General features: G+C 33.0%; 1 long non-coding RNA gene across 2 annotated transcripts; it reads right to left on the reverse strand.

Moving 5' to 3' along the window:
* Positions 1-5,577: 5,577 nt before the first annotated feature.
* On the reverse strand, positions 5,578-21,126 carry LOC132736123 (uncharacterized). Of its 2 annotated transcripts, none has more exons than XR_009626546.1 (3): positions 20,937-21,126; positions 19,991-20,137; positions 5,578-7,121 (listed from the first exon to the last, which is right to left on the reverse strand). It is a non-coding gene; the product is annotated as an uncharacterized LOC132736123 (long non-coding RNA). The 2 variants fall into 2 exon arrangements; XR_009626545.1 differs by lacking the exon at positions 5,578-7,121 and adding an exon at positions 18,633-19,108 and having other exon boundaries at positions 20,937-21,125.

Here is a 21,126-nt window from a genome sequence, read left to right on the forward strand (position 1 = left end):
AATTTTGACCATGTTTTTCATATATATAAACTTTAAAATAACAATACAACAAGAAAACAACAACAAACACAGCGTACGTAGTATGCATTTTTGAAAAGTTTTAATTGTAATTGTTATGAAAAAAATCATCAAAACAACGTTTCATGATATTGCAAGCGTCATTGTATTTGTACAAACATCTGTTTTTATGAAAATTGCAGAGTATACTAGTAGAACGTATACATACGAACATACAGACACATACGCACAAGCGTACGCACACATACATGTTTTTAGCAGTGTAAAGTACTTGTTCTTTGTTCAACTGACTTCTGACTCTAACCCTAATCTTACCCTAAACTTACCCTAATGCGTTCTTCAATCTAAAGTAAACCTACTGTCTTTCTCCTAAACCTAATACATGACTCTAGGAGGGAAGGTAAAGTTCCGATGTAGCACTTTTCCTACCTCATTATGTAGGTTAAACATCACTTTGCATTGGTTAAGTTGAAACACTCACCTCGCCAGGTTAGGTAAACCGGCGCAAGCATGCACGCACACAAGCACGCACACACAAATCCTTGATGATGACTTGAGCTTATAACTAATTTAAAGTTTTGTAGCTTTATTTTACACCTTTATGCTATAGAATGTTTTGTAAAATAGTCTCCAAAATTTGGCGTACAAAGGCAATATGTAGAAACTTAATAAAAGATACAAAAACATTGGTAAAAATGCAGTAAAAAGCAATGTAAAAATGAAAAAAAAAAACTACATAATTATTGACATGAAATTACTTTTAAGCTATAAGAAAAAAATTCATTAAAAAAAAAAAATAAAGAATTATATTCTACAAAATTGATCAAGTAATTTGAGCCGCGTCACGACAAAACCAACATAATGGGTTTGCGACCAGCACGGATCCAGACCAGCCTGCGCATCCGCGCAGTCTGATCAGGATCCAAGCTGTTCGCTTACCAACCCTATTACAAGAAGAGAAACTGATAGCGAACAGCATGGATCCTGATCAAACTGCGCGGATGCGCAGGCTGGTCTGGATCCATGCTGGTCGCAAACCCATTATGTTGGGTTTGTCGTGACGCGGCTCATTTAGAATTCATGCCGTCAGGATTAATTGCTCACTAACTCGAAATTTACTTACTTTCGTAGAAGGAAAACAAACACGAACACGACAATCCAGCTTAAGACAAAACTCAAAGGCACTATAAAGCCCGGCAAGGAATCATCTAAGTACACCATTTTAGAATCATGGATGTTGAGCGCCAATCGAATTAAGTTTCATTTCTACCTGCAAAAATTATCATGTCATTTACTTTACATGATATATCAGGACAAGAAATGGTAAAGCAAAAAAAATCATTAAGACGTAACAGAGTGTAACACAATAAATCATAGTACAGTACAATCCCTGTAAAGCAAAACTTTTAGGGAAACAGTTGCTGTGAGTTTGGTGCTCTGTAGATGTTAAATTTAGTGTAAATGCATGCACATATTTAGGAAAATTGAAACTGTTTTATTCTACGCAGACGGCAACCCACATAGAGGTAACAAAACACAACATTGCGACACAACGCAATACACTTAGAGAGAGCCTTCCCTTTACTGATGTTAATTCAAAAACTCGCATGGTCATTATCGCTGTTTTATGGGGTGTTTTGCGGATTTGTTGAATTTTGTTAAATTCAATTGTGTTAATCTTAATATGTTACACTGAGTCGTTTAATTTGGCGTTACATACGTATATATGGATATACCTAAAAACCAGTTACTTATAATTATCCAACTGACAATACTCCAATTATTAAAGTCAGGCGGTGCTGCTATGCCTCCATATCTTTGGAAGTGAGTATGGTTTATTACCAAACCCTTCCTAAGATTAAATAACATGAAACGTGACACCCTTTCATTATGTTTATAATGTTGATGTCACGCTCAGTTTACTCCAACAGTAAATAACTGCGGAAAAAGTAAATGTACATGTCACTTAACTGTGATTAGATCCTTAAAAATAACCGATTACGTTATCTCACACAAATTGAAATTCACGTTCTTTTAAAATATTATCATTTGTTAACACTTTATCGTAGATTTAAATTATGTATATAAACACACCATACCTGTTCATTTATTCGGAAATATTTACAACGAAAATATGAATAAATTAATATTTATGTAATGTTATGCAATGTTACGGATCACTTAATTTCAGTTTTATTTAGTGATTACACATAGAGAATTTAAAATATAAATATGAGCCGTGTCACGACATAATGGGTTTGCGACCAGCATGGATCCAGACCAGCCTGCGCATCCGCGCAGTCTGATCAGGAACCATGCTGTTCGCTATCAGTTTCTCTACTTGTAATAGGCTTTGTAAGCGAACAGCATGGATCCTGATCAGACGGCGCAGGCTGGCCTGGATCCATGCTGGTCGCAAACGCATTACGTTGGTTTTGTCGTGACACGGCTCATATATTTATATGCCTCTGTTGCACGTTACGAACGAAACGACCCGGAAGTTTTGTATAAACCACAGATCGAATACCCCAAAATGCAATAGATAACATTGATTATCCAATATGAGTTGACACTTTAATCGAATCTTTAAAGAACTTGTCATCCAAAGAAGAGGTTGAAGAGGTTCGTTGTGTAGTTCGTATAAATCACTATAAACTAGTAAGGCTTGAACGGAAAATTTACGTATTCATGGGTGGAAGTTCAACTAAGATTCTGATCGCTCGGGCCAGGTCATTGATCTTTTAAACCATGTTGTTGACATTAGCCGGAGCCATGTAGACCAAGGACATGAGGAAAGTAATCTGTCCAACTCACAGTCAGGAAATTTGGCAAGTTGCTAGACAACATATTTATAGCATAAATGGCATAAGTGTGTGTCGCCCCTTGAAGTCCAATTGTAACGGTAAGTTGGTATTGTCTCAAGGGCTAAGTTGATTCAAGTATTTAAAAACAAGAAATGTCTCAAGTTCTTCGATATTTACAGAGAAGTTTACATCACATATGATTTGAGATCGTTAAGATATAAGATACTAGATATTGTCATGAACTGTCCAGGGACTACAAATGTTTTCACACGGGATGGGGCTATTCATTGTACGTACCAAAAGAAGTATATTATGTTTTCATCTCCTGACTACTTGTTTGATATAGATGTCATGACTGACTTAAATCTTCTTGGACTTAAACATTTGATGTAATGGCATTGAACGTTCTAGTCAGTGTTCTCATTCCAAGTTTCAAAACTTTTGAACTACTTCAAAAACAAATCACGCGGTTGATTATAGTGTTATTCAACGTTCTACTAAATGTCCTCATTCCAAGTGCTCAGAACTTCAAGAAACTAACCATAAGGGTGATAATAGTGTTAACAACGAATCTTCTGTTTTTCTCTATTTTATTTGGTTTAAATTCAGTAAAGACAATTGTATTTTTAGGAAGACTTATTTACCACCTTAAGAGTTCTAACTACAGGACACTAAGTCTTTTTGACTCGAGACATTGTTTATTCATTTGGTTTATTTTTGAATCTGCTTTAAATCAATTACAATCCACACATTTTACTAAAAAAACTATGTCAATATTCATGAAAAATTTGAAAATGTATTTAAAAGTTACCCAAACATAGAATGTTTATTGGGATGGAAATCGGTATTCGGTATTCTTTCTCTTAGGTGAAACCTCGTGATTCCTGAATGTTTTAAAGCACGTGGTTCACTTTTCGAAATAAAATACTGATTTTGTTTTTGAAAACATTTTATATAAAGGTAATTCACAAGAATTGGCCGGCTCTACACTTTATTCCATAAAACAATGAAATATTAGGGGAAAACGTTTTGAAATAAAATATTACCTGAACGGTTTTTTTGTACCCAAACAGACCACAAAAGTCACGTGGTATAAGCGCCGTGTGTGCGAGATAAACATATGTATTAATTTAACCCAAAATACTTTTTTTCCCAAAAGAACTGCTTTATTTTTCGGAAATCGATCAAAACCATTGTTTCAATTGCATTTGATTGTTCCATGTTGTAATTACATTTTCACTCTGTCAATACTGATTGGCTTAATTAAACATATACAAACTATAAATGGCCGAAAAAATGCAAGACCGTGCATATATTTTGACGTGACGTCATTAGCGTTATACATGTACAAACATAGTGTAAAGACGCGCTAAATGTTAGCGTTATACTATAGGCGCGTCAATGAAAAATGATTCTTTTTTTCACTTAAAATGGGCTTTATTTTGGGTATGTGATAAATAGAATATTAAATTCGTGTAAAATCATTATTGAATTTATTGAACTCGTTGAATCAAATAATATTGTGCTCGCCAGAGGCTCGCATAATATTATTTTATTCAACTCGTACAATAACTTGAGTATTGAACTTACACTCATTCAATATCCTCTATTTATTTCCTTGAATATTTCCTGTAAGTGCCTTTTAATTTACATTTTGTCTGACAGTGACACTGGAACCACTACATATATATTCACAAACCGCCACAGTAATTATGGAAGCACTCTGCCATTTCATTCGCTTTTTGCCACAGTGACACTGAAGCAATACAGATATATTTATTATTTGCCACAGTGACACTGAAAGCAATACCGATATATTTATAATTTGCCACAGTGACACTGAAAGCAATACCGATATATTTATTATTTGCCACAGTGACACTGAAAGCAATACCGATATATTTATTTTTTGCCACAGTGACACTGAAAGCAATACCGATATATTTACTTTTTGACACAGTGACACCGGATGTTAGCGATGGCGTAATTCTTGCAAGTAACAGTGCTAGTGATATCGAAAGTGACGTCGTAAATGCCGAAATTAACTGAACAATTGCCTCTTTTGGAAAATTGAGCCGCGTCACGACAAAACCAACATAATGGATTTTCCGCGCAGTCTGATCAGGATCCACGCTGTTCGCTTACCAACCCTATTACAAGTAGAGTAACTGATAGCGAACAGCATTGATCCTGATCAGACTGCGCGGATGCGCAGGCTGGTCTGGATCCATGCTGGTCGCAAACGCACTATGTTGGTTTTGTCGTGACGCGGCTCAAATGTTCTATACGATCTTAGGGTAAATTCCATTATTCCATTAGATCACGCGGTCAGCATCTTTCTCTTATACTGTAATTTCCCCACCATTGCTTTTAATAAAACTGAATCGAAATCACGCTTGATTTATGTGCTTTATTATTTACCCATCAATTACAAATGAATCGTATAAATAGAGGATATTCAATTTTTTTCTTTGAATACAGGATTTATTTTCATCGAGTGGTATGAAAATAAATATTTCAAGTGAATTATGATAATTTTCATACCACAAGATGAAAATAAATCCTGTATTTATAAAAAATGAATTTTCTGTTTATTATATACATTTTTTTGACATTACATTTTGAAGATTTCCCCTTTTATTTTGTGTGTTTGCTGAATTTAGAAAAAAGTAGTCCGGCAAGACACCAGTGAAAATACGGAAAATATGTTTCACTGCAGTGCAAAATAAATGTTTTACAGTGAATATACGGAAAATGAAAATACACATTTTATTTCATCAATATTTCTCAATATTTCATTTACAAGAATATAATAAATATATTTATATATACAGTTCATTGGTTCTATATGAAAAATATATAATACGTTTTATAATACAAGTACTAGTTTGTTGTTATTCATTTTCAGGGTACAAGAACTTTTGTAATGAAATCATAAGTTCCATTTTACTGTTTGTAATTTGAATGATTTTGTTTTAACATTTTTATATTCAAGTAAAATAATATTCTTCTTCGACATCTAAATAATTACATCAACAAACTGCATTTGGAGCAATTGTGAATGGTTAAAAATGCGTTTTAAAGACTTGCAACAATTTTTATACAGAGCAGATGTAATAAGCAAATATCAAAGTATTGCAAGCGATACAAAAGGCACCTACCGGTTTGAACACCATAAATAAATATGGAAAAATAAAGTTTAAAGGGGGAGATAATTATGAAAATATGGACGCTAGATTTATGAAACTTATCATAATTTATTATTATGATGTGGGAGTTTGAAGTAAATCCTTTAGGAAATGAAGAAGTTTGAGTAAAAAATAATAATTTCTAGATCTAAGTTCAAAAGGGCCATAATACTTTAAACAGTCAAGCTAGATTATTGAAATTCTCACATATAATTTGAGTGATAGACTGCAATCTACTCATATTTCAAGTTTCATAAAAAATATTTTCAACACTTTTTGCGTTATCATGGGATACAGTTTTTGTTGACTGACGGAAAGACTGACGGACGAATGGACAGAGAAACGGAGGGAAAACCTAAACTATCCTCCTGTTTATCCGTTAGGAGACTTAAAACTATTTGATAGAATTTAAGTTCATAGAATATGCAAATACCGGTACATCAAATTCAAAGGCAGATAACTGAAATAAAAGAGGGCGCCCCGCCATTTCTCGCTTATTACGTTTCTGCTATAGCATATTCTAAGGCCTAGTAATTTCAATAAATTTAAATTCCGTTAAACAGTTAATTATGTCTGTTTGAAAACTGTAGCAAACGTCTTTAAATGTTTCTGCATATTTAGAACGTTATAATCAATTTTTGTAAATTACACATAAAACTGAAGAAGTTATTTTTTATGTATGCAGGCAAATTGGTGATAACAGGATTTAGAATCTATGTAATTATCAAAAAAGAGATATTCAATTCATCTATCAACAGTCCTTTCTGATCACTATTGGTTGCAGGTACAATCTATTACGAAAAAGGTAAGTTGATAAACACATCTCATTGTCATTTTTTGACGCTGACTTGCACTGTAAATGCCGGAACATGCCGAATGTTTCCGAGTTTAAAATGAAAGTTATATTTCAAATATGAAGCACATCGCCTTCTTTACATTGTTTTTTATCATCAGAATTAGAATCTACTGTGCTGGAATGTTCTATATCGACACAAACCTCTTTGTTCACAGAGACGTTTAATATATATCATCATCATCATCATCATCATCATTAAGACAATGATAGTCACCGTTCCAGACGTTTTTCCTTAGACTGTTTACTTTGTAAGACCTGAAATAAAGAAAATTTGACCATGTTTTTCATATATATAAACTTTAAAATAACAATAACAACAATGAAAACAACAACAAACACAAGCGTACGTAGTATGCATTTTAAAAAGTTTTAATTGTAATTGTTATGAAAAAATTCATCAAAACAACGTTTCATGATCACAGTGACCTTGACATTTGTCCAAATGAACTAAGATATTGCAAGCGTCATTGTATTTGTACAAACATCTGTTTTTATGAAAAGACACATACGCACAAGCGCACGCACACAGGCATGTCTTTTAGCAGTGTGAGGTACTTGTTCTTTGTTCAACTGACTTTTGACTCTAACCCTAATCTCTGACCCTAAACTTACCCTAATGCGTTCTTAAATCTAAAGTAAACCTACTGTCTTTCTCCTAAACCTAATACATGACTCTAGGAGGGAAGGTAAAGTTCCGATGTAGCACTTTTCCTACCTCATAATGTAGGTTAAACATCACTTTGCATTGGTTAAGTTGACACATTCACCTCGCCAGGTTAGGTAAACCGGCGCATGCAAGCACGCACACACAAATCCTTATTGATTATACTTGAGCTTATAACTAATTTAAAGTAATGGAGCTTTATTTCACACCTTCATGCTATAGAATGTTTTTAAAAATAGTCTCCAAAATTTGGCGTACAAAGGCAATATGTAGAAACTTAATAAAAGATCCAAAAACACCGGTAAATATGCAGTAAAAAGCAATGTAAAAATGAAAAAAATATTGACATGAAATTACTTTTAAGCTATAAGAAAAAATTTCATTAAAAATAAAATAAAGAACTATATTCTACAAAATTAATCAAGTAATTTGAGCAGCGTCACGACAAAACCAACATAATGGGTTTGCGAACAGCATGGATCCAGACCAGCCTGCGCATCCGCGCAGTCTGATCAGGATCCAAGCCGTTCGCTTACCAACCCTATTACAAGTAGAGAAATTGATAGCGAACAGCATGGATCCTGATCAAACTGCTGGTCTGGATCCATGCTGGTCGAAAACCCATTATGTTGGTTTTGTCGTGACGCGGCTCATTTAGATTCATGCCGTCAGGATTAATTGCTCACTAACTCGAAATTTACTTACTTTCGTAGAAGATAAGCAAACACGAACACGACAATCCAGCTTAAGACAAAACTCAAAGGCACTGTAAAGCCCGACAAGGAAGTAAAGCCCTGCAAGAAATCAACTGTAAAGCCCGGCAAGGAATCATTTAAGTACAATGTTGAGCGATGTTGAGCGCCAATCGAATTAAGTTTTCATTTCTACCTGCAAAAAAAAAAAAAAAAAAAAAAAAAAAAAGAAATTATTAATTATGAGAATTTTTGTATCACATGTGCAGATCCATATTATATGTGTAATATATTGTTTATTGCTGTATTTATATTCATGAAAGATTCTGTATTTATTTGACAAAGTTTTTCATTCCCGCGTTAACGTCACGTTCTGTTTAGCGTATAGTTAAACGGACGTTGCGTCATTTGTCATTTGTTATGTTATAAACGTCAATTTTTTCTGAAGAAGACTAAATGTCGAAAGCTTAAGAAAAGCGTTTGTTTTTATTGAACTGATTATATATTTCTACCTGCAAAAATTATCATGTCATTAACTTTACACGAGAAATGGTAAAGCAAAAAAAATGTATTAAGACGTAACAGAGTGTAACACAATAAATCATAGTACAGTACAATCCCTGTAAAGGAAACAGTTGCTGTGAGTTTGGTGCTCTGTAGATGTTAAATCTAGTGTAAATGCATGCACATATTAAGGAAAATTGAAACTGTTTTGTTCTACGCAGACGGCAACCCCATAGAGGCAACGAAACACAACATTGCGACACAACGCAATACACTTAGAGAGAGCCTTCCTTTAACTGATGTTAATTCAAAAACTCGGATTGTCATTATCACTGTTTTATGGGGAGTTTTGCGAATTTGTTGAATTTTGTTAAATTCAATTGTGTTCATCTTAATTTGTTACACTGTGTCGTTTAATTTGGCGTTACATACGTATATATAGATATACCTAAAAACCAGTTACTTATAATTATCCAACTGAGAATACTCCAAATATTAAAGTCAGGCGGTGCTGCTAGGCCACCATATATTTGGAAGTGAGTATAGTTTATTACCAAACCCTTCCTAAGATTAAATAACATGAAACGTGACACCCTTTCATTGAGGCAATGTTTATATTGTTGATGTCACGCTCAGTTTACTCCAACAGTAAAAAACTGTGGAAAAAATAAATGTACATGTCACTTAACTGTGATTAGATCCTTAAAAATAACCTTGCATTACGTTATCTCACACAAATTGAAATTCGCGTTCTTTTAAAATATAATCAACACCGAATGTTTAAGTTAACACCTTATCATAGATTTAAATTATCTACATAAACACATACCTGTTCATTAATCAGAAATATTCACAACACGAAATCATGAATAAATTAATATTTGTGTAACGTCATGCAATGTTACGGATCAGTTAATTTCAGTTTTATTTAGAGAATTTAAAATATAAATTTATTTATATGCCTCTGATGCACGTTAAGATTTCATCTCTAAACGAAACGACCCGGAAGTTTTGTATAAACTACAAAATACAGAAAAAAGAATCCCTAAAGAAAGTCCAACACGGCAAAATTGAAAATGTTGCAGGCTCGGTTTGATTCAACCTGTTCATGGACGGTACTGTCAAGTGCAAACTACCGTCCACGCCCCCTAACAAGTCGAATACCCAAAATGTAAAAGATAACATTTATCTTATCTATAATCAGATTATCCAATATGAGTGAAAAGAAAATACAGAGCAACAAGAACGATTCCCTTGATCTGCAGTCAAATTTCTGATCTCATCGAATCTAAGTTAGATGAGAAATTTGACACTTTAATCGAATCCTTAAAGAACTTGTCACCCCAGGAAAAGGTTGGAAAGGTTCGTTGTTCAGTTAGTACAAAACACTATAAACTATTAAGGCTTGAACGGAAAATTTACGTATTCATGGGTGGAAGATCAACTAACATTCTGATCGCTCGGGCCAGGTCATTGATCTTTTAAACCATGTGTTTAACATTTAGTCCGAAGTCATGAAGAAGCTAAGAAACATAGAGGAAAGTATCTGATCCAACTCCAGGTCAGGAAATTTGCAAGTTGCTAGACAACATATTATATAGAATTAAATACGCTATTAGGCCTGGTGTGCGCCCCTTGAAGTCCAATGTAACGGCTAATGTTGGTATGTCTTTCAAGGCTAGTTGATTTCAAGTAATTTTGAAAAACAAAGAAAATTGTCTCAAGTTCTTCGATACTTACTAGAGAAGTTTTACATCACATTAATTGATTTTCAAGATCGTTAAGATATAAAGATACTAAGATATGTCATGAACTGTCCAGTTGACTACAAATGTTTTCACACGGTATGGGCTATTATCATTTGTACATACCCAAAAGAAGTATGTTACTGTTTTCATCTCCTTGAACTTGTTGTGATATTGATTGGGTCATGTACTGAGCTGTAGAGACCTTCTTGGACGTTAAAACATTTTGATGTAATGGCATCTTGAACTGTTCTAATCAGTGTTCTCATTCCAACTTTTAAACTACTTCAAAAACAAATCATGCGGTTGATTATAGCGTTATTCAACGTTCTACTAAATGTCCTCATTCAAAGTGCTCGGAACTTCAAGAAACTAACCATAAAGGTGATAATAGTGGTAACAACGAATTCTGTTTTTCTCTATTTTTATTCGGTTTAAATTCAGTAAAGACAACTGATTTTTAGGAACACTTATTTACAACCTTAAGAGTTCTAACTACAGGACATTACGTCTTTTTGACTCGAGACATTGTTTATTCATTTGGTTTATTTTTGAATCTGCTTTAAATCAATTACAATCCACGCATTTTACTAAAAAAACTATATCAATATTCATGAAAAATTTGAAAATGTATTTAAAAGTTACCAATACATAGAATGTTTCTTGTGAGGGAAATTGGTATTCGGTATTCTTTCTATAAAGTGAATCCTATAGTGATTCATGAATGTTTTAAAGCACGTGGTTTCACTTTTCGAAATAAATATTGATTTGGTTTAGAAAGGTAATATACTAGAATTGGCTGGCTCTACACTTTATTCCATAAAAACAATGAAATATTAGGGGAAAAGTTTTGAAACAAAATATTACCTGAACCGTCTTTTGTACCCAAACAGACCGCAAAATGTCACGTGGTATAGGCGCCGTATGTGCGATATATATATACATATGTGTACGTGTATTGATCGCCGTAACCGGGAATCCATACGTACAACTTACTCCATAAAAGTTTGTAAATAGTAAAACGGCTCTTTAAACTTGCTATTTGCTGTTTAAGTTGTATAGCAGTATTTAAATGGCATCTCAATTTCTTATAAAGTTTTACCCCAAATACATTTGTACTTGTTATTGTTATTTTTTACTTAAGTTATAAAGGGATCAGACTTATAATGCCTGGTTAAGAAGTCAGACGAGGGTTACACTGGACCACTGCATCCGGCGCTAGTACATTAGCATCACTTTTAATATAACTATTTTATGAGAGCGATAATTTTCATGTATTTCATCATACGAGGTGAAAAAAGGTGATATTCTCCCAAACAATTTTTCCTCCAAAAGACCTGCTTTATTTTTTTCGAAATCGATCCAAACCATTGTTTCAATTGTAATAGGTAAATTCAGTTATAAGTCATTTAAAGTTAAAGCCTTTGATTGCTTCATGTTGTAATTACATTTTTATTCTGTCAATACTGATTGGTTTAATTCTATAAATGGGCGAAAAAAGTGCAAGACATAGAGGATATTAAATGAGTGTAAGTTCAATACTGAATTTATTGAACGACTTGAAAATAATACATGTATGCGAGCCTCTGACGAGCATATCATTTTATTCAACGAGTTTAATAAATTCAGTCAAAATTGCATATAAATTGATAACGCTAATAAATGCGCTCATCTTCACCGGCGGTGTACTTATCACAAGGTAAAATAGACAAAAACTTCAAATATTGGCAGTAAATATCTCACAAGTATTGATACAGATTCAAAGCAGATTGATATTAGACGAATTCATAGATATATACGGGAATAATGCACTTTCAATGCAGACAGATTTGATATGGTTAAAGTTTTTATAATTAGTAATTTGTCTTTCGAAAATGATTCGCGTTCTTGCAGGCCTCAGACATCTGTTTCTAAGACAAGCATCACTCATGGTCCACAAGGATGCACTGTTGTCGGTGAAAGAAATAACTAATTCTACTGGTATATCAGAAGGCAATGTGTAAACAATTATCAATTTATCTTAGGAAGGCTTACGATAAGGGCTTACTCCATAAGCACGTTGACAAACGGTTTTAATATATATGGAAACATCTTGAAATTTTGCAAATGCTGTAACAGTGGTAGTTTTGTTATTTCTAGCTTATTGTATGGGGACGAAACATGGATGCCCGTGTTTGAACCATAGTGAACTACTGATTATAAGGAATTGGAATGGATGGATACAAAACCTCCATGTACTGCCAATAGAAACGTACGATCAAAAAAGCGATATATGTGCGGCTTATTATTGTTTATTTCCTAGAATATTTCCTGTAAGTGCCTTTTAATTTACTTTTTGCCTGACAGTGACACTGGAACCACTACAATTATATTCACTAAACGCCACAGTAGTACTGGAAGCACTCTGCCATTACATTCGCTTTTTGCCACAGTGACACTGAAAACAATACCGATATATTTACTTTTTGACACAGTCACACTGAAGCAATACCGATATATTTACTTTTTGACACAGTGACAACGGAACTATTGTCATCATCTTAACCATTTGCCACAGAGACACTTGAACCATAGTTATTGTATTTTTATTATTATTGACGACATAACCTAGTTATAAGCGATTTCGCCGAAATTTATGTGTAGTTGTTAGCGACGGTAAAATTCTTGCAAGTAACAGTGCTGGTGATAGTGACGTCGTAATTGCTAAAATTAACTGAATAATTGCTTCTTTTGGCATTATTGTTGTTGTTGCTACTAACGATATAGTTTTCAAACCATTGTTGTTGAACTTTGCGTTGCTGAGTGATTGATTTGGTCAAAGAAGTTTGATAGATTGATACAATGACATTGCAATAATTAAACTGCGTTGTGTAGTACCATGTCAATAATATTTGACATCGTTGCTGAGCTAGTAGTATATATTTACTGTCAAGATTGTGTATGGTTGTTGGCATTGCTGTGACTGGCGTTGTATTAAGAACAAGAGACGTTATTGCTTATTCTCCAGATGGCGCTGTTGCTTGTAAGATATGCTTAATGTAATAGTTTTGCTGTACATGCTGCTTGAGGCAATGAAAATGGTATGGTGATGAAAATGTAGATGTTGTTAGCGATGAATTATCGTCGTTGTATTTCAGCTTCTGACCAAGTCTTTGCTGTTAGCAAAGGAGTACTAACATTAGGCTAATAGTATATCTGTTTGCGGTCTACTTGTTGTAGATGACGATTCAGTTACTGTTAGTAATGTCATAAAAGTTGTTTTGCTGCTTAAGACGGTGTTGTCTCTGCTAGTGCCATTGTATGTCCTTATTATGACGATTTACTAGCTACTAGTGACGTTGTTGATGATGCCATAGACGTTGAAGTTGACAATTAGGAAATGTTTTTTGCTAGTAGAGAAGCTGTAAGTGCTGATAATTAAGATGGAGTGGCTGATAATGACATTGTAGTTAATTAATGTCTGCGAAGTGATAGCTACTTCTATTGAATATTGCTAGTGATGGTCTAGATATTACTGATGACTATTATGTTTATGCTGGTGACGATGGAGTTGCTGTGAGTGACAGTTATTTTAAGTTAAGGGCGTTTGAGCGGCGATTTGCTAATCTTACTCATTTGTTTTATTTGGTTCTTTACAGTTGCCGTTGTTGTTACCAATATTGAAGGATGTAACAGAATGATAGTCTATGATCATGTCGGCTGTAGTTCTGACAGTGTACTACTGTAAAGCGACGGGTAGTTATGGCTTGTTCTGTGCCGGCTGACTTCGTTGTTATATTTGCTGACGGCGTGTCTTGATGTTAGCTGACGTGTAGAAACTATTACAAGACGATTTTTGTTTCGATATAAGAGGACATAAAACGTGTTATGTTTAAGAGGCAATGGTTGTTGTATCTTCTGGTGTCGCTGTTGTAGGAGACTGAGTTAATGTTGCTTGTAACGTTGAAATTGTATTTACGGTCAATGTTGCCGTGTTTAGTGAAGGTGGTGATATATTTTCCGCTACTGACGCCATTGAAACCGATTGTGTAGTTACGACTGCACTGGCATTGACCATTTCTGAAAAAAGTACGTATATCATGTTACAGTGCAAATATTCAACGAGAAATTATTTTCTTTTACCCATTTAAAAGTTTCCCTTTCATAGACACTATAAACATGTATGCGTATATATTGACATGATGCATTGAACAAAATACACAATTGAAATCAAAGTCAAACATATTTAACAATTCTACCTATTAAAGAAAATAATGAATAACAAAGTAGCTTTTGGCAAGTTAAAAAATAACAAATAGATACATGTATCTCCAAAATCTAACGAGGATACATATTTGAGTTCCACGGTCAAGTTAACGTTGTTCTAAGTTGTTTACAATACAAATCAATTTGTTCCTAGTTTTTTAAATAAACGTCCACAAGACACGCTTACAAGCTTATAGACTTTTACAAAACATTCAAGATTTCAAGATCTTATTTTCAATATATGCAAAAGACCCACGACAGCGGGAAACATAAGGAAACTTGCGACACACATTAATGAATAAATACATAGAATCACATAACATAACACAATTGTATAGAAAACGGCTATTGAAATTTCCAAGAACAGCACAAAACACATTCGTATAAGCTATAAAATTGAGCTGTTTATATATATGTAAGTGAAAAGTGATAAATATTACAAAACTACAAATCATTAAAGACACAAAAAGGTCATAACTAATATCTGGCATATGGTAATTTAAACAGACATTATCTTAAATTATCTAGTTAAAAAAATCAGGTTCTAAAATGTTGCATTATTTTCATACAAAAATACTAAGATTCTTTAGTTTTATCTGTATTTTTCGATGTGAGCAGGCTTACAAACATAAATATACTAGGTCTACAAGTTGTAAAACCTATCTATAAATATTTTTGTATCATTTTAAAATTCTAGACATACAAAAAGATAATGAAATACATCGCCGATATCGTTACAAATATTACATTTACGGTCTTTAGTAGGTATATTCTGCCATCGTGCTTTTTCATTTGGAAAGCTATGATTTCTTGTCAAAAATAGTAATAATTTCTTAGCAAAATTGCTTGGTAGTTTATCTATGTAATAGCTTCTTGAAAAAATAATTTTTGATATACATGTACATGTATTTGTAAACGTTTGTATCAGAAGTGTAATTTAGTTCAGAACGCCAATTCAGAACGAAACAGAGTCACTTATAGAAAAGAAGATTCACTAGTATAATGATTTTGATCTATTACCTGAAGTGTAATAAGCAGTATTTGGCATACTAATGCATCCGGTGGTGTTTTTCAAAACTTCTCGAACCCCTTTGCACATTTGACTTTGTTTATTATAGAAGAAACCTGCACACGTGACGTGAATGTTACACTTCGTAGCACACCTTGCACTTTTGCAGACAGTCCAAAATCTATATTAGCAGCAAGTGGACACATAATTTCAGAAAACAAATCATTCTTTCGATAAAATATCCGTTTGAACTGATGCAATTATTTCATTCGCTGATAATAAATAAAATGCAAATGTTACGAAAGCAAACATTTTATTTTTTTGATGTAATAAACGTATGCTTTTCACTTGTAACAATATTTCAAAATGATCTAAATAACATTCATTAGAGATTAAGATTTTTTCTTAAAATGTATATGATTAACATTGCCGGTACAACATTCTCTCCGTTTTCCTTTTTGAAAAATAAAAAATAATCTCTTACAAGTTTTGTCTTATGACACAATTATAATGATAATTTTCTTTAGCGCTATAGCATTTACATGTACATACAGAATATTCTATATAAATGCACCAAAGAAATATTGTCGACTCCAAGATCTCCTGGAAAAACAATGTTACATTTTTAAAAAAAGAGCAAGGTCGATATAGAATTTTCAGATTTTATGCACCGCTAAACACTCCTTTTTTTGTGAGAAATTTCGTTTAAACTTCCCTTGAACAAATTTTAAAATATTGTCTTAATCATAACAATATATAATAAGTCAAAACTTACCTTCCTAGAAGCATAGGAACAGGTGTCTGCAAGTAGATATTGACATTCAGACCTGATTAAAACAGCAAATTGGAGTAATGAGGAAACATTTGCTGCAGGAACGTCCGTTTTCTTACTGAATCTGAGGCTAATTTAAACACCTTCGACAATCAACAATACTTGGAAACATTAACTGAAATTAAAAAAGACACAAATAGCAAAGTTTGTATGGAGCATTCTGTGTAAATATTTAACGATTCAATATAACACTTAGTACATTATATGTATAACAGTTATGCAAGCAATCACATACTTTTGTTATTTGTAGTCGTTTCGAGGTTCAGTGCAAATTGTATGAAATAGAAATGAAATGAGCCACGTGACGACAAAACCAACATAATGGGTTTGCAACCAGCATGGATCCAGACCAGCCTGCGCATCCGCGCAGTTTGATCAGGATCCATGCTGTTCGCTTACCAGCCCTATTACAAGTAGAGTAACTGATAGCGAACAGCATGGATCCTGATCAGACTGCGCGGCGCAGGCTGGTCTGGATCATGCTGTCGCAAACGCACTATGTTGGTTTTGTCGTGACGCGGCTCAAATGTTCTATACGATCTAGGGTAAATTCCATTATTCCATTAGATCACGCGGTCAGCATCTTTCTCTTATACTGTAATTTCCCCACCATTGCTTTTAATAAAACTGAATCGAAATCACGTTTGATTTGTGTGCTTTATTATTTACCCATCAATTACAAATAAATCGTATAAATAATGGATATTCAAGTTTTTTCTTTGAATATATGATTTATTTTCATAGAGTGGTATGAAAATAAATATTTTAAGTGAAATATGATAATTTTCTTACCACAAGATGAAAATGAATCCTGTACTTATAAAAAAATGAATTTTCTGTTTATTATTTACATTTTTTTGACATTACATTTCGAAGATTTTCCCTTTTATTTTGTGTGTCTGCTGAATTTAGAAAAAAGTAGTCCGGCAAGACACCAGTGAAAATACGGAAAATATGTTTCACTGCAGTGCAAAATAAATGTTTTACAGTGAATATACGGAAAATGAAAATACACATTTTATTTCATCAATATTTCTCAATATTTCATTTACAAGAATATAATAAATATATCTATATATACAGTTTATTGGTTCTATATGAAAAATATATATTATATTTTATAATGCAAGTACTAGTTTGTTGTTATTCATTTCCAAGGTACAAACACTTTTGTAATGAAATCATAAGTTCCATTTTACTGTTTGTAATTTGAATGATTTTGTTTTAACATTTTTATATTCTAGTAAAATGATATTCTTCTTCGACATCTAAATAATAACATCAACAAACTGCATTTGGAGCAATTGTAAATGGTTAAAAATGCGTTTTAAAGACGCTTGCAACAGTTGTCATACAGAGCAGATGTAACAAGCAAATATCAAAGTATAGCAAGCGATACAAAAGGCACCTACCGGTTTGAACACCATAAATAAATATGGAAAAATAAAGTTTAAAGGGGGAGATAATTATGAAAATACGGACGCTAGATTTATGAAACTTATCATAATTTATTATTATGATATGGGGGTTTGAAGTAAATCCTTTAGGAAATGAAGAAGTTTGATTAAAATATAATAATTTCTAGATCTAAGTTCAAAGGGGCCATAATACTTTAAACAGTCAAGCTAGATTATTGAAATTCTCACATATAATTTGAGTGATAGACTGCAATCTACTCATATTTCAAGTTTCATAAAAAATATTTTTAGCACTTTTTGCGTTATCATGGGATACAGTTTTTGTTGACGGACGGAAAGACTGACGGACGAATGGACAGAAAAACAGAGGGTAAACCTAAACTATCCTCCTGTTTATCCGTTAGGAGACTTAAAACTATTTGATAGAATTTAAGTTCATAGAATATGCAAATACCGGTACATCAAATTCAAAGGCAGATAACTGAAATAAAAGAGGGCGCCCCGCCTTTTCTCGCTTATCACGTTTCTGCTATAGCATATTCTAAGGCCTAGTAATTTCAATAAATTAAAATTCCGTTAAACAGTTAATTATGTCTGTTTGAAAACTGTAGCAAACGTCTTTAAATGTTTCTGCATATTTAGAACGTTATAATCAATTTTTGTAAAATACACATAAAACTGAAGAAGTTATTTTTTTGATGTATGCAGGCAAATTGGTGATAACAGGATTTACAATCTATGTAATTATCAAAAAAGATATTCAATTCATCTATCAACAGTCCTTTCTGATCAGTATTGGTTGCAGGTACAATCTATTACGAAAAAGGTAAGTTGATAAACACATCTCATTGTCATTTTTTTGTTTTGATGCTAACTTGCACTGTAAATGCCGGAACATGCCGAATGTTTCCGAGTTTAAAATGAAAGTTTTATTTCAAATATGAAGCACATCGCCTTCTTTACATTGTTTTTTATCATCAGAATGAGAATCCACTGTGTTGGAATGTTCTATGTCTACACAAACCTCTTTGTTCACAGAAACGTTTAATATATCATCATTATCATCATCATCATTAAGACAATGATAGTCACCGTTCCAGACGTTTTTCCTTAGACTTTTTACTTTGTAAGACCTGAAATAAAGAAAATTTGACCATGTTTTTCATATATATAAACTTTAAAATAACAATAACAACAATGAAAACAACAACAAACACCAGCGCACGTAGTATGCATTTTGAAAAGTTTTAATTGTAATTGTTATGAAAATATTCATCAGAACAACGTTTCATGATCACAGTGACCTTGACATTTGTCCAAATGAACTAAGATATTGCAAGCGTCATTGTATTTGTACAAATATCTGTTTTTATGAAAATTGAAGAGTATACTAGTAGAACGTATACATACGAACAGACAGACACATACGCACAAGCGTACGCACACATACATGTTTTTAGCAGTGTAAAGTACTTGTTCTTTGTTCAACTGACTTCTGACTCTAACCCTAATCTCACCTTAAACTTACCCTAATGCGTTCTTAAACCTACTGTCTTTCTCTTAAACCTAATTCATGACTCTAGGAGAGAAGGTAAATTTCCGATGTAGCACTTTTCCTACCTCATTATGTAGGTTAAACATCACTTTGCATTGGTTAAGTTGACACACTCACCTCGCCAGTTTAGGTAAACCGGCGCACGCATGCACGCACACAAGCACGGACACACACATCCTTGATGATGACTTGAGCTTATAAGTAATTTAAAGTTATGTAGATTTATTTTACACCTTTATGCTATAGAATGTTTTTAAAAAAATAGTCCTTAGAATTTTATGCACAAATTGCAGGAACTTAATAAAAGATACATATTGACATGAAATTACTTTTAAGTTATATGAAAAAATTAGATTAAAAAATAAAATAAAAATAAAGAACTATATTCTATAAAATTGATCAAGTAATTTTGAATTCATGCCGTCAGGATAAATTGCTCACTAACTCGAAATTTACTTACTTTCGTAGAAGGAAAACAAACACGAACAAGACAAACCAGTTTAAGACAAAACTCAAAGGCATTGTAAAGCCCGGCGAGCAATCATCTAAGTACACCATTTTAGAATCATGGATGTTGAACGCCAATCGAATTAAGTTTCATTTCAACCTGCAAAAATTATCATGCCATTAACTTTACACAATATATCAAAACAGAAATGGTAAAGCAAAAAAGTTATTAAGACATAACAGAGTGTAACACAATAAATCATAGTACAGTACAATCCCTGTAAAGCAAAACTTTTAGGGAAACAGTTTCTGTGAGTTTGGTGCTCTGTAGATGTTAAATTTAGTGTGAATGCATTTACATATTATGAAAAATTGAAACTGTTTTGTTCTACGCAGACGGCAACCCCATTGACACAACACAATACACTTAGAGAGAGCCTTCCTTTAAATGATGTTAATTCAAAAACTCGCAAGTTTGCTGATTTGTTGAATTTGGTTAAATTCAGTTGTGTTGATCTTAATATGTTGTACTGAGTCGTTTAATTTGGCGTTACATACGTATATATGGATATACCTTAAAAAAACAGATACTTGTTATGTATCCAACTCAGAATACTTCAATTAATAAAGTCAAGCGGTGCTGCTCTGTCTCCATATCTTTGGACGTGAGAATAGTTTTTTTTTTTATCAAACCTAAGATTAAATAACATCAAAAGTGACACCCTTTCATTGAGGCAATGTTTACAATGTTGATATAACACTCAGTTTACTCCAACAGTAAAAAGACTGGAAAAAGTAAATGTACATGCCACTTAACTGTGATTAGATCCTTAAAAACAACCCTTGCATTACGTTATCTCACACAAACTGAAATAAATATAATCAACACCGAATGTTTAAGTAAACACCTTATCATAGATTTAAATTCTGTATATAAACACACGTTAAGGAACACACACCTGTTCATTTATCCAGAAATATTTACAACGAAAATATGAATAAATTAATATTTGTGTAATGTCATGCAATGTTACGGATCACTTAATTTCAGTTTTATTTAGTGTTTACACACAGAGAATTTATTTAAAATACATGTATACATAATTTAATGCTCTGTTGCACGTTATCTCTAAACGAAACGACCCGGAA

This window comes from Ruditapes philippinarum, unplaced genomic scaffold, assembly GCF_026571515.1.
Source record: "Ruditapes philippinarum isolate M1 unplaced genomic scaffold, ASM2657151v2 ctg4085_1_1_1_1, whole genome shotgun sequence".
Lineage (NCBI taxonomy): Eukaryota > Metazoa > Mollusca > Bivalvia > Venerida > Veneridae > Ruditapes > Ruditapes philippinarum.